This window comes from Mercenaria mercenaria, unplaced genomic scaffold, assembly GCF_021730395.1.
Source record: "Mercenaria mercenaria strain notata unplaced genomic scaffold, MADL_Memer_1 contig_2917, whole genome shotgun sequence".
Taxonomy (NCBI): Eukaryota; Metazoa; Mollusca; class Bivalvia; order Venerida; family Veneridae; genus Mercenaria; species Mercenaria mercenaria.
The window spans coordinates 1,218-13,146 of NW_026461008.1; the positions used below are offsets into that span (position 1 = coordinate 1,218).

Consider the following 11,929-nt stretch of genomic DNA (forward strand, 5'->3'; position numbering starts at 1 on the left):
GTATATATAGTGAACAGTTTGCTGAATTTACTATCAACATGTATGTCTGCAAGTTAATTTTATGTTCCATCATCTAAATAAGCTAGGCATCGAAAGAAAAAATAGATTATAATCATACTTGCTTCCTCATCAACAACTCTACCGACATGTAAATCCACTCTTCAATTTTTGATATATTCTTTTTTTATTTCTTGGATTATGTTAACTTCGGATGATCTCCTATCTCCTATTATCAGGAGGGGAAGGATAAGAAATCTGTCCTGTGAATGCTGTGTAATTCATGTGTGGTATTTTCAGTCATAACTTAGTTATGTATTTTGACTGCGCTGCTTTTTCATGTTTGTCGAAAGCAGAGTGATGTACGAGGTTACTAGATCATCAGTCTTGTAGCCCTGAAAACGAAACAGTAAGTTAATATGACACTTGACATGCGAGTATAATAGATCAGCCATCTTTTAGCCTGAACATACAAAATGTAAGTTAATACACAATTAGCCCACACGTAGCCCTGTAGTATTTTCAGTCATAACTTAGTTATGTATTTCTAGTGCGCTGCTTATTCATGTTTGTCAAAAGCAGAGTGGTGTATGAGGTCACTTAATCATTCATCTTGTAGCCTTGACAATAAAAACTGTAGGTCAATATAATAGGCAGAATAAACTACGTTCGTATTTTTGATGCAAATTGCATGCACCGATTTTTTTATTTCCTTGAGGATTTAAGCTTCTGCTGTATAGGCAACAATATTAAATTGACACTTCCAAGCATTATGTTTTTGATCATGTTACACTTGTAGGCATTTATAAAGATACTGATTTCACACATTGTGTATTTAGATATAGTACGAATTAAGTTACTGCCTAACACGAATAGTTCAATGACACATATCAAAGAAGTTTCACAGAGGAGTTTGTAGTTTCCTATCGTCATATGGAAGTACGTGTTTCCGCTACTCCACTTTGTTATTTTGGTGAATAGATGTGTCGCCAATATATCCTGAAAGAAACAGTTTATTTCAATGATGCAATTGTCAGGATTACCTTACAAAAAGCAAGATAAATTTCAAATTTCACAAAGGCAACATTTTAATCTTGGCTCCTTGCCTATTTTGCAACAGAGAAGAAAGGAATAGAAAACATTTTTCTGCTTACACCAAATTCATTTTAGGTTACTATATAAAGGTATACTAAACATAATTTTCACATTTGAAAACCTGAACAAATACCACATGTACTTTATGTAAACATAAAATTAACAAGTTTATGTGTATTAACAATGCTGTGCATTACTTTAAAAATAGAGGACGCTGTATATATGTATAGCTTAACACACTATAAGTGTGTACTATCACTAAATTACTAACAGGTTTTTAAATACTCGACCATTAATGCATGACATTTAATCATGAATGTAGCTTTATATAAACAGTTGATTTATATATCCAGTAAATGTACATACATGTATACTTGATGATCTGTTTAGAACTATGCTTTTTTCTTGAAATAAACATCTAAATATTAAAAACTTTAGTGAAAGATATCGATTGAATATCTACAAGAAAGATTTGTTTCATACATAAAAAGGTCTATACAACTGTATTTAACGGAAACTGCAATATTCCTAGTGGTTGAAAATTTGACTCTTGTATTAATCCTGTATGTCGGGAATACACACAATGAATTTAATTGTTTTTCACAAACCAGCGCCAATTGTGAGATTTTACTGTGTAGAAAGATTTAAGGTGTTCATCTAGCCAACGACAACTGGATCTTGACATTTCTATCAAACGGCTATTGCCAAGCTATTTAGAATTTGTGACCTTAACAAATTGGCCAGTCTTAGTAACAATTTTAAGGTATATATTAAAGTTCTAGATGTTCAAACATCATATCTTAACTTAAGAAAAATAATAACGTTGCAGTTGTAATAACTCACGGGTCGCCGTTATTTCATAAAATGATTTTTATTTCCGTACGGTGAATCTGGGCTTTATTCTACGTTTTCCGGATATTTGACGCTACGCAAATACTTCCAGTATATCAAACATGTAAAACTACCTGAATAGTTATATAATGCTGAGTCACGAAGACACTGATAATTACGTTCCCATTCTTGCTGCGGGTAAAGGCATGAATGGAAAAAACTTGTGTTGGGATAGGTGTGGAGTGGAATACAACAGAATTTCAAACCTTTGTATGCGGATGAATGAGATTGGCACCATTCTTGTTGATAGCCACTGTTATTTGTTCTGGGTAGTTGGGCTCAGTAGTTTGCTAGAAAATGAAAGTGAAACTGACATCACGTAGTCTCTTTCAGGTTTTAATCTGGCGGGAGCAGGCACAGAAATAGCTATGGGAAATTTAAAAAGTTTATATTTGGATTCAAATATATGTATATTTCTTTGCATGGATCTTGCAAACGTTGAATTTTGCGATAAATGTATATTTAACTGAATTATTTGGACTACATGTATTCCTGAGAAGTTACATACGATGTAATTTTCTTGCAAGTCTACTTACTTTCGATGAAAACTCTTCTGATGTGCATACTATATAGTGCATTTCAGTAATCTTGAAGTCCATTTTACATCTTCATATGATAAAACCTTAATCATCATATTCACTTCCACTGAATTATACTTAAGTTCTTAATGAAGACAGTACATATGACCTACCTTGATCTCAAAGAATAAAGAACAGAACGTTGGCCATTGATAGATGACCTTGAGGAATTAAACTTTTGCATCTTCTTGTGACATGCCAGAATAAGTATTGTGATAATTGCATGAAGATAACAAAACAACTATACAAGAGAAGGTAAATAGCAAAAAAAAAAAAAAAAATAACATATCTTTTTGAAAACGCTAGATATAGTCTCAGAATATATCCTTAAATGATGATTAAAATTTAATGCCAAAGCTTTTTCAGAATGATAACATAGGTTAGTCAAGTGTAACGCATTTTCTTAAAACGGACTTCCCTTATGAGTAAAGTTATATACCGATATTGAGTGAATATATGTCGGTATATTTTTTCTTACATGCTAGGCAGGCTTTTCCCATGTTTTTGCCGGTGCTCGTCTTACACCCAAGGGTATAAGATGTCTCCCTTGCAGTAGTTAATGAATGAATGTATTATTTCATATGCTACTATAATAAAACAGTGCTTTAAAACAAAACGTTTTATTCTGTGTTTTTTTCTCTCTATTATTTGAAGAATACGATATGCAAGATAAAAAATCTATCACTTGTAGAAGGTGCTGTTGGAAATATTTAGCTCTCGGACAACTGTTTTTGTGGTAACTCAACATAGTATCTTTACCGCCGACACAATAACCCTAGAACCAGATATGTCAGTCCATACGTTCAAGCAGTGAAAGAGTTTTATAATTCATACACAATTCCAATCATCAGGCGACTCAGATTTTATCAGGTCAACAGGGATAAGTTTTCCAAATAAACTACTGTAAAATAAAACAAATGTTAACAGAGAAATGGTTTGTAGCACACAAATTTAATAGTCTGTAAATAGTAATAAATATATAGAAATATCCTTCAAGTGATGCTTTTGCAAGAAGTAAGTTTTAGGGCACATTGTTGTTCATTTTGATGAATTGAAAGAAAAAAAAACATTACGAAACGTCTTCTTTCCGGTCACCAAATTCAGCACGATAAATAAGTCCAGCAAGCCTGGCAGCTTCTTCCCGGCTGCACTTGTGACAGCCACGTAACAGTTTGGGCAGTTCCTGGTGAAAATGGAAGATCAGATCAGCATTCAAATCTCGTCCTGGTACAACATTCGTCCATAGAAAAGTTGGTATGTACACTGACAAGGTGCATCTGCAAAATAAATATAAAATGAATGATCGTGCATACCAATTTGCACAAAGTTTCTATACATTCGTCACACCTCCTTTCTATTAAGGCCATGTCATGCACTTTACTATAACAGCGTACACATAAAAAAGAAAATCTAATGATTTTTTATTCTTAATCCAATTATATGGCTTGAAATATAAGATATAAGAAGGTTCAAACAAATTCGAGATTCATAAAAGTGTACTCGTAAAACAGTTTAAAGATGAAAAGAAAAATAGGTCTAATTAGACACAAGATCGCAATTAGTTGCCCTGTGTTAACAACCATAAGGAAGTGGTTGCGCGGAAAATATTTTCTCTGTTTGATGGTGAATAATGATGAAGTTTTGAGTGAAAGACCTGCAATAAATAGCAAAATTAAATAGAGAAGATATGAAATAGTAGGTACATGTACAATTTGACAGAGTTTGGAAAGCATGCAAAATTGCAAGTGTCCAGTTTCTATATAGAACATATAGTAAAATAACTGTGGTCCTAGGCCATTTGACCATTCGTTTAATTAGGAGGTAAGCATTCCGGCTCTTAGTCTTCATGATGTCTAATTTGTTTACAAAACTTGAATGTCATGATAATTTTTCTGTCAAAACCTTTGATATATGCTATAAAACTTCTCTGATCATGTTTGCAAAAATATGGGTGATATTAGAAAAATATTTTATTATTACCAGTCTACATCTGCTATTGTCTTTTAATGATTCATAAGTCATTGTCAGTGTTTTGTAGAGTTTCTTTGCATAATCTAATACTTGCTTGGAATCCGACACGTTCTGGTGAATAGAATTTTAACATCCGAGCAATAGAGCAATTTTTGATGTTTTTCTTTTTCAGACTGTTATGCCCTATTTATGTCCAATTTTCGGGAGAAGTCTCTTGGACAATGGGAAATAGATTCACATTTTTTTGGTAATTTTCTGTCACAAATTTTATATTGATGTCATTAAATTTGCAATTACCACAGAAGTAATTTTTATCGAGGTCTCGAGAGAAAAACAAGATATACATAGAGTACAATTATTCAAACTTTACTTACTTCCCTTTAACCGTTTATTACCATTACCACAAAAATGGCATTGTATTACATCTAAATTACATTTTGTTTTAACTGTTCAGCTTTTTGCACCTGTATCAATGTTGTCACACTACAGTTAGTTTAGCATGGCTGATATAGATTTGCATCAGTCTCTAGTGCACCCTGCCTCACTTTTAATCAGCTTCATGTTCCAAAGTTATAGGACAGTGTAAACAGATGTACAGAGAGAGTATGTAACATCTTATTTCATTTACTTCCCTTTAACTGTATATCAAATACGCATTTACCGTTTGTGGTTGTTTAGAATATTACGGGGAACCTGAAGTCGCTACATTTAATGTAATGGAAAACGTGTTTTGAACCGCTATGTTTCATTACATCATCGACCACTTCAAAGACCACTCTATCAGTGTTTCGGTTAATTAGCACCTCTTCAAAATATCTGAAAACATAAAAGATAAGAAAACACAAGCGCATGCAAGCGCATGCAAGCGCATGCAAAGATAGAATTTACTCGATTTGATAACAATTTTAATTTTCAATCCACAAGCATTAAAACCATTAAGACCGATAACGAAAGAGACAGCTGTTTTGTATATTTATTACAAATATGGGGCCTCCGAGTTGTTAAGTTGTCTTTGTATCACTTTCTCGGGCTGGGCATATGTTCTCCGTGACTATTTGATAAACGACAATGTGCCCGAAATCATTAGTCCTCCACCTCTGATTCATGTGGGGAAGGTGGCAGGTACTTACGGAGAACAGTATCGTACTGGTACAGAATCCAGGAACACTAGCTAGGTTAACTGCCAGCCGTTACATAACTGAAATACTAAACCCAAAACAAAAACCCAGCAAAACAAAACAGAACAAACATTTTAAAATAAATTTATGTATCCGTCTACTCACTTTCCATTGTTTTTTCTTCTTTTTGTTGTTGTTTATTGTACCTGGACATCGAGAAAGAATGCGTCATAAACAAATTCTGCTCCTGTCATTATCCTTGTCATAGCTCAGTGAAGCGCAAAAGATTCAAATGTCATTTCCATGTCTGGTTGCTGAGCTGTAAAAGTCGAGGCATTTCAATATTCAATGGTATATATGTATTATATGCTTTCAAATGAACTACTGAGATATATATGAAACACATATATGATACTTTCACACTGAAAAATATAAAATATGTTTTTCACTCTACTCCAGTTCGGACGACTGTAGGGTACTCAGACACCTCAGACATTTAAATAATTACAAATCAAAGCGATATAAAAGGCAATGTTTCCTTCGGTTTATGCTTCCGCTTCGCAAGCGCCGCGTATTAAAAGAAACCAAAATTGTATCATTTGATATGGTATGGACCTACCGGTAGTTATGGATCTATCCGATAACAGTAAGAAGGTCTAGTCTGTAAGTCTTCTTGCACTAAATTTGAAGATTCATGTACAGAAAATAAAAAAAAAAAACTGTCACTGTAATACATTGTCAGACAGATAAACAAATATAACATTTTCTCATTTAACGCATATGTCGACAGCAGTCAATCTTACTACATTTATAGATGAAACATTATCCGCATCCGCTATGCCCTTGTTAACAGGGACAAGAAAGAGCTTCCTTTTTACGTGCTTAAGTAGGTATAATACCTTATTATTTGTAGTGACGAATGTTTTGTATATGTTCTGTATATGTATATTGTATATGTTGTCATTAAAACGGAAGGAATAAAATATGTTTAAATCAAACTAGTTCGTAATATGTATAGGCCGTTATGAAGCATTTTGAACCTACAATTGTGGTAAACACCCGAAACCCACATTACAATTTAACTCCAGGACCCAAGATTATCCCGGCGACGGGGAACCTTTAACTTGCATTGCAAGTTTTGATAATGCTCAAAATGTTGACTTTTACAAATCTGAAGATGAATTAAATGAGCCGATGCAAATAAATATGCAGAATCCCTCGGTCTATGTTGGTGCACCCGCCTAGCGTATTCGTGCAACAACCAATCCCTCAGAATTCTGCAGAAGTTGTCACAGGAAAAAACGTGCCTACAATATTCACTGGTCATATGAAAGCCAACAGACGATACTGAAAGAAATAAAAACACACATTAATGTGAAACTGAGCATAATACACAGAATTGATAAATATAAACATTTGAAACAGACAATAAGAGCAGTACAAACTTCTGTAATAAAAACTTCATTATGAACATATACTATATAACATAAGAAATATTATACCGGTGATGTTTAAATAATTATGTTCATTTAATCAATGCTCTATAGGCGTCCGTTTGCGTCAGATTTTTTTAATGTTTTTTTTTTTTGTAAAATATTTCTCATCTATCTGTCGAAGTATAACTCTTATTTAATGGAGCTCCACTTTTGAATATTTATTTAAAGGGTTAGACATACTGATTTGGAAATATAACTGAACTACAAAATAATGTCAAAAGCATACGGAAAACACTGGGTGGAGAAGAAAACTCCCGCAGTGTCCCCAAACAGGGCACGGGGCCTTTACGAAGCATTTGTGGTAGCACACACGCAACCCCATTACAATGCATTGTTTTGATCTATAGAATAGTCGTGTACGGTTTTGATATAGATGTAAAAGTCGATATGGGCAAAAAGAAGCATTTGAAATAACAGACAGCTAAATAATTTCTTTAGTTTTGGCGTGAATTCGGCGCCTATTGTTCATACCTGTGGTGAAAGGTATTTCAGTCTTACTCTGTGACAAAAAATACTCTATAATGAATACTAATACATAGATTCATAGTGTTACCAATTATGTGTTTAATTGTTGCGATTGAATTACACAATAAATTTTACTAAGGCGCATAAGTCATCTTAGAGTATTTATCGTATCCATAGCTTTTCAAAGAAGACACAGCTTTTCAAAGAAAACAGCTAATAGTTAGTGGAAAACATCTATATTTTTATGGTCAATTGAAAACATCACATCCTTGTCAACAGTGTCGTTTTGAAGGACAATATCGCTTGAATAAAAACTGGATACGATCCGATTTCATTATTCATAGAAACCATGAATTTCTCTGAAGACTTAAGTTTCGATGAAATCAAGGTAACCGAATTACCTGGACCTTAAACATAAGTAGAAATAAAAAAAAATCACTAACATTAAATGCTATCTTTGATTTAATCTGATATATGTTTTGACAACCACAATGCATTGTTATGCTAAGAGCCAAGGCCCATAAAGAGATCATTTTACAATTATACAATAAACTACTATAAACATAAATATCAGGATGATGAGGATAAAGTATTAAATGTAAGTTGAAACTTTTGATTTTTCTCAATGTATACCTGCGCACGAAGGTATATTTTAATCATTAAAGTACGTATCTGAAATTGGCCTACGTTCTAGAAATGCATAATATGCATACATAGCTAACTTTTTACGACATTTTCAGCGTTGGAGCACATAAACATATTAAACTGATGCAAATTGTTTCAAAATATTTCTTAAGTATACATTGTTGTTTAAAACATAGCAGCCTTAGGATAACTAATTAAAATACAGTAGTACTCGGTCTGTATAGCAGAGTTACATATTTTGCAAATTTTGTCTTCTTTCGGAGTAGTTTTTATATCAGCCTCCCTCTATTTCCAGGTTGTGAGAGGAAGAGTTTAGTTTATGAAACAATTTCTTAAATTCGCTTAATTTAAACATGACACCTGAATAAAATGAAACTTATACTGACGGTACCTATACAGTTTTGAGCTATCTGTAATTGTCCCTTACCATTCTTGATAGTATTTATCCTTTAATCTTTGTACAAATTATCTCATCTCATAAATATATTTTCTTGATTTATAATAATGATTGTAATAATATCACTTTTACTTATAGAAGGTAATACATGAAGATATAGATCAGTACAAAGTACAAATGACACATCTTAATTTTAAATGTAGCCTTCTGAAAAACAACAACATCCAAGTACAATTTACACTATCACATAACCTAATTAATACCACATTCATTCTTTTTAATATCACATTCATTCTTAGACAAATACCCCTAAACATAGATATTGCCTTTAAGTATCCATTTATATGATTTTCATTTTGGCAATTAGGTATATAATTCAGCTGATATAAACAAAGAGATTATTTAGGCAGTCAACTGCAAGATATATTTTTATATTTCATTTTACAATATGTTAGAGATACATTAATTAATAATACATGTTTCTAACTGCGTCAATTCTTTCCTGGCGGAGGCCGTATAGCACATTTTAGTGCACCATTCAGTATAAAAGCAAGAAAGACTGTAGGCGATCCTAAAATGGATAAAAGTCGCGGACGCTAAGGGTGCCCTAAATACAATTGTCCTGTTACCGCCCTGTCATCGCCTTGCCACCGCAAGACTTAAAAGTTGTCCGTCCAGTTTTCTGTAAATTCTGTACGGGCGTCGCCCAGTCCCTGTTCGGTTTCAGTCCGATTTGAAAACTGTCCGCCCGGCATGTCCTAGATTGTACGTCGACTAGAGTGCATGTGACATCTAAAGATATCTTTGTACTTATTTATAGCTTTTTCAAAGAAAAACACTGACACTTACTGGAAAACATCTATACTTTCATGGAAAAATTTGAAATATCACATCCTTGTTAAAAATGTTTTATGCGTATACATTTTACAAATGATAAACTTAACATACATTATATTTGTCCGTTTAAAAGGACAGTATCCTTGAGTGCAAAACCGAATACATTTTCATTCTTCCTAGAAACAATGCATTTCCATGAAGACATAGATTACGATGAATTGAAGGTGTCCTAAATAACTAAAAAGTATTATGTTATTCAAAATTCTAAGAGAAGGATGAAAATAAGACAAAACCTTTTTTTCGAGGAATATATACATCCTTTCTATGTAGACTAGATTTTAAAATGATAAGAAATTATTTTCCGTCGGCTTACCTTTTACCAGCACGTCGAAGTGGGGATACTTTTTTTTCTGGTATAAAATATAGCCAAGAATAAATCTTACTTATGTAAGATTGACGGAATTCAATTCAATTACAATATATATTTAAACCTTTAATTGTTTACATCATACATTTTAATAGAAGCTTGAAGCTTAATGAAGCGCTCTTTAGTCTGGTTCCAGCTTGATCTCAGATATCTACTGGTTAAAAAAGAAATATCCTTTATTTCATACAAAAGGATAATGAACTTTAAAAATTTACTAGTATCAAAAGAGGTTATAATTCGAAAATCGTTCAGCACTGTGCTTGTTTGGTGATTGACCACTCTACATTTATTCGATACACTTTTCTATTTGATAGTGCTATGACTAATAAAGTGTAAGACTTAATGATGCTTTTCTCCAAAATCATGCAAAAAGAAAAAACGGACTGAGGGAGAGGAATTTTGTCTTGCAGTCGTGCCCTTAAATGTAAGGCTCTTGGTGCTCTGAGTTCAAACAAGTTATGAGTACATTGGTGTAATTTCTCTTAGATTGTCCCTATTTTAATGTTTTACTTAATATGATCTGGTATTTTGTCACTAATGTTAGAGCCTTTCTCAGCGTGGAGTGATTTTATTTACACTGTCTTGTCTAAATATTAAAAAAACTAACGTAACTGCGAGGATGGCATGCCTAAATGTGTTTAAATCCCAGGTTTCCTTTTTATAGGTTACTGACCGTTCAATGGCTTTGCCACCATTTTCAACTTGTTTTCAGTCCGTCTCGTACTTTGTGTATATTTGTGTATATGTTGTCTTGTTTGTTGTTAGCGTGTCTTTCCTCTTTATTCTCGCAACCCTCTTTACCCCCACCGCACCATCCCACCTCTTTCCTCAGCATTTATGCTCTCTTGCATTTGCTGCTTCTATCCTTTACCAACAACAGTTACCTTGCCAACCATAATTTTCACTGCCGTTCGTCCTTGTTTTTCCTGCTTATGTGTGTGAGTAGGTGTATTTATACGTGTTTGTTATGGGCGGTGCCCAGGTGTGTTTTTTTTCTTACTTTTCTGTCCCGCATGTTTACACAGGACTAAAATTCCAGTAAGGACTTTAAAAGAACGAGGATAGTTTGAAATGTGTGATATTAAGTTATGAGTTATAAAAATAATTATATTATTCAATAATTACTATTCAATGATCATTTCTTAATTAAATAAAATTTGATTTCTATATAACAGCGGGTGTTAAGTGCTGTGTGGCGGCCGTAAAAAGTCGCCCCGACTTCATCTCAGTGTTGTTATATTTTCTGGTCCTTCGGGATCATTGATTTCAACTCATTTAGATTTGAAGATTGAATACTGCTTAAGCCGGTGCTAGGGGGCGTGGGCAGTGTTGCATTTTCCATTACTGCTCATGAACAGACTCAATCAAACCGAGTCTGCAATTTTCACTGTTTGCATTGTTTTCGGTGCTTCCGAGGGATCTACTTTCCAGATTTTCTATATAACCATGTCGTAACTTCAGTTTACATTTTTCAGTATATCTAAATTAAAAAAAAAAATATTGATAAATTGTCATAATGATTGCAATCTGCACCATAAGAAAACGATGGGCCGGAGCTTCAAAATTAGCGGGGGATCAAGACTGACTTGTGAAAGAGATGTATGATTACACGGGTGGGATTTTTTTATTTCATGTTATCCGCAGTCAATATGTCCGGATGAGAGTATCGGGACCTTGAGTAACATATTGGCGGGAAGTCACAGTTACAATCGAGCCAGATGTATCCATCCGCACCTATTCCGTGAAAGAGTCTTATATTCTGGTGTAAAAATTTATTATATAACCACGTTCTAGAGAGCTTATACAATGAATGGAATTTCCGCAGAAAAAATATATAAATTGTATAAGACTATGAACTAGTTTTCTGCAATGGCGTGAGCACAATGACAACAGTCAGCACTGTTGTCTTTCTTAAGGTTTATTTTGTAAATGGATAGGTTTATATTTAAAACAATTCAAAATGATGGTATAGAATATTAAGCAAAGTGAGTTTTCTTTAACTTACTGAATTT

At 33.4% G+C, this 11,929-nt stretch overlaps 1 long non-coding RNA gene across 2 annotated transcripts; it reads right to left on the minus strand.

Moving 5' to 3' along the window:
* Positions 1–861: 861 nt before the first annotated feature.
* On the minus strand, positions 862–6,369 carry LOC128552569 (uncharacterized). Of its 2 annotated transcripts, none has more exons than XR_008369112.1 (5): positions 6,270–6,369; positions 5,816–5,969; positions 5,194–5,348; positions 2,190–3,838; positions 862–996 (listed from the first exon to the last, which is right to left on the minus strand). It is a non-coding gene; the product is annotated as an uncharacterized LOC128552569 (long non-coding RNA). The 2 variants fall into 2 exon arrangements; XR_008369113.1 differs by having other exon boundaries at positions 4,907–5,348.
* Between the last annotated feature and the right edge of the window lie 5,560 nt (positions 6,370–11,929).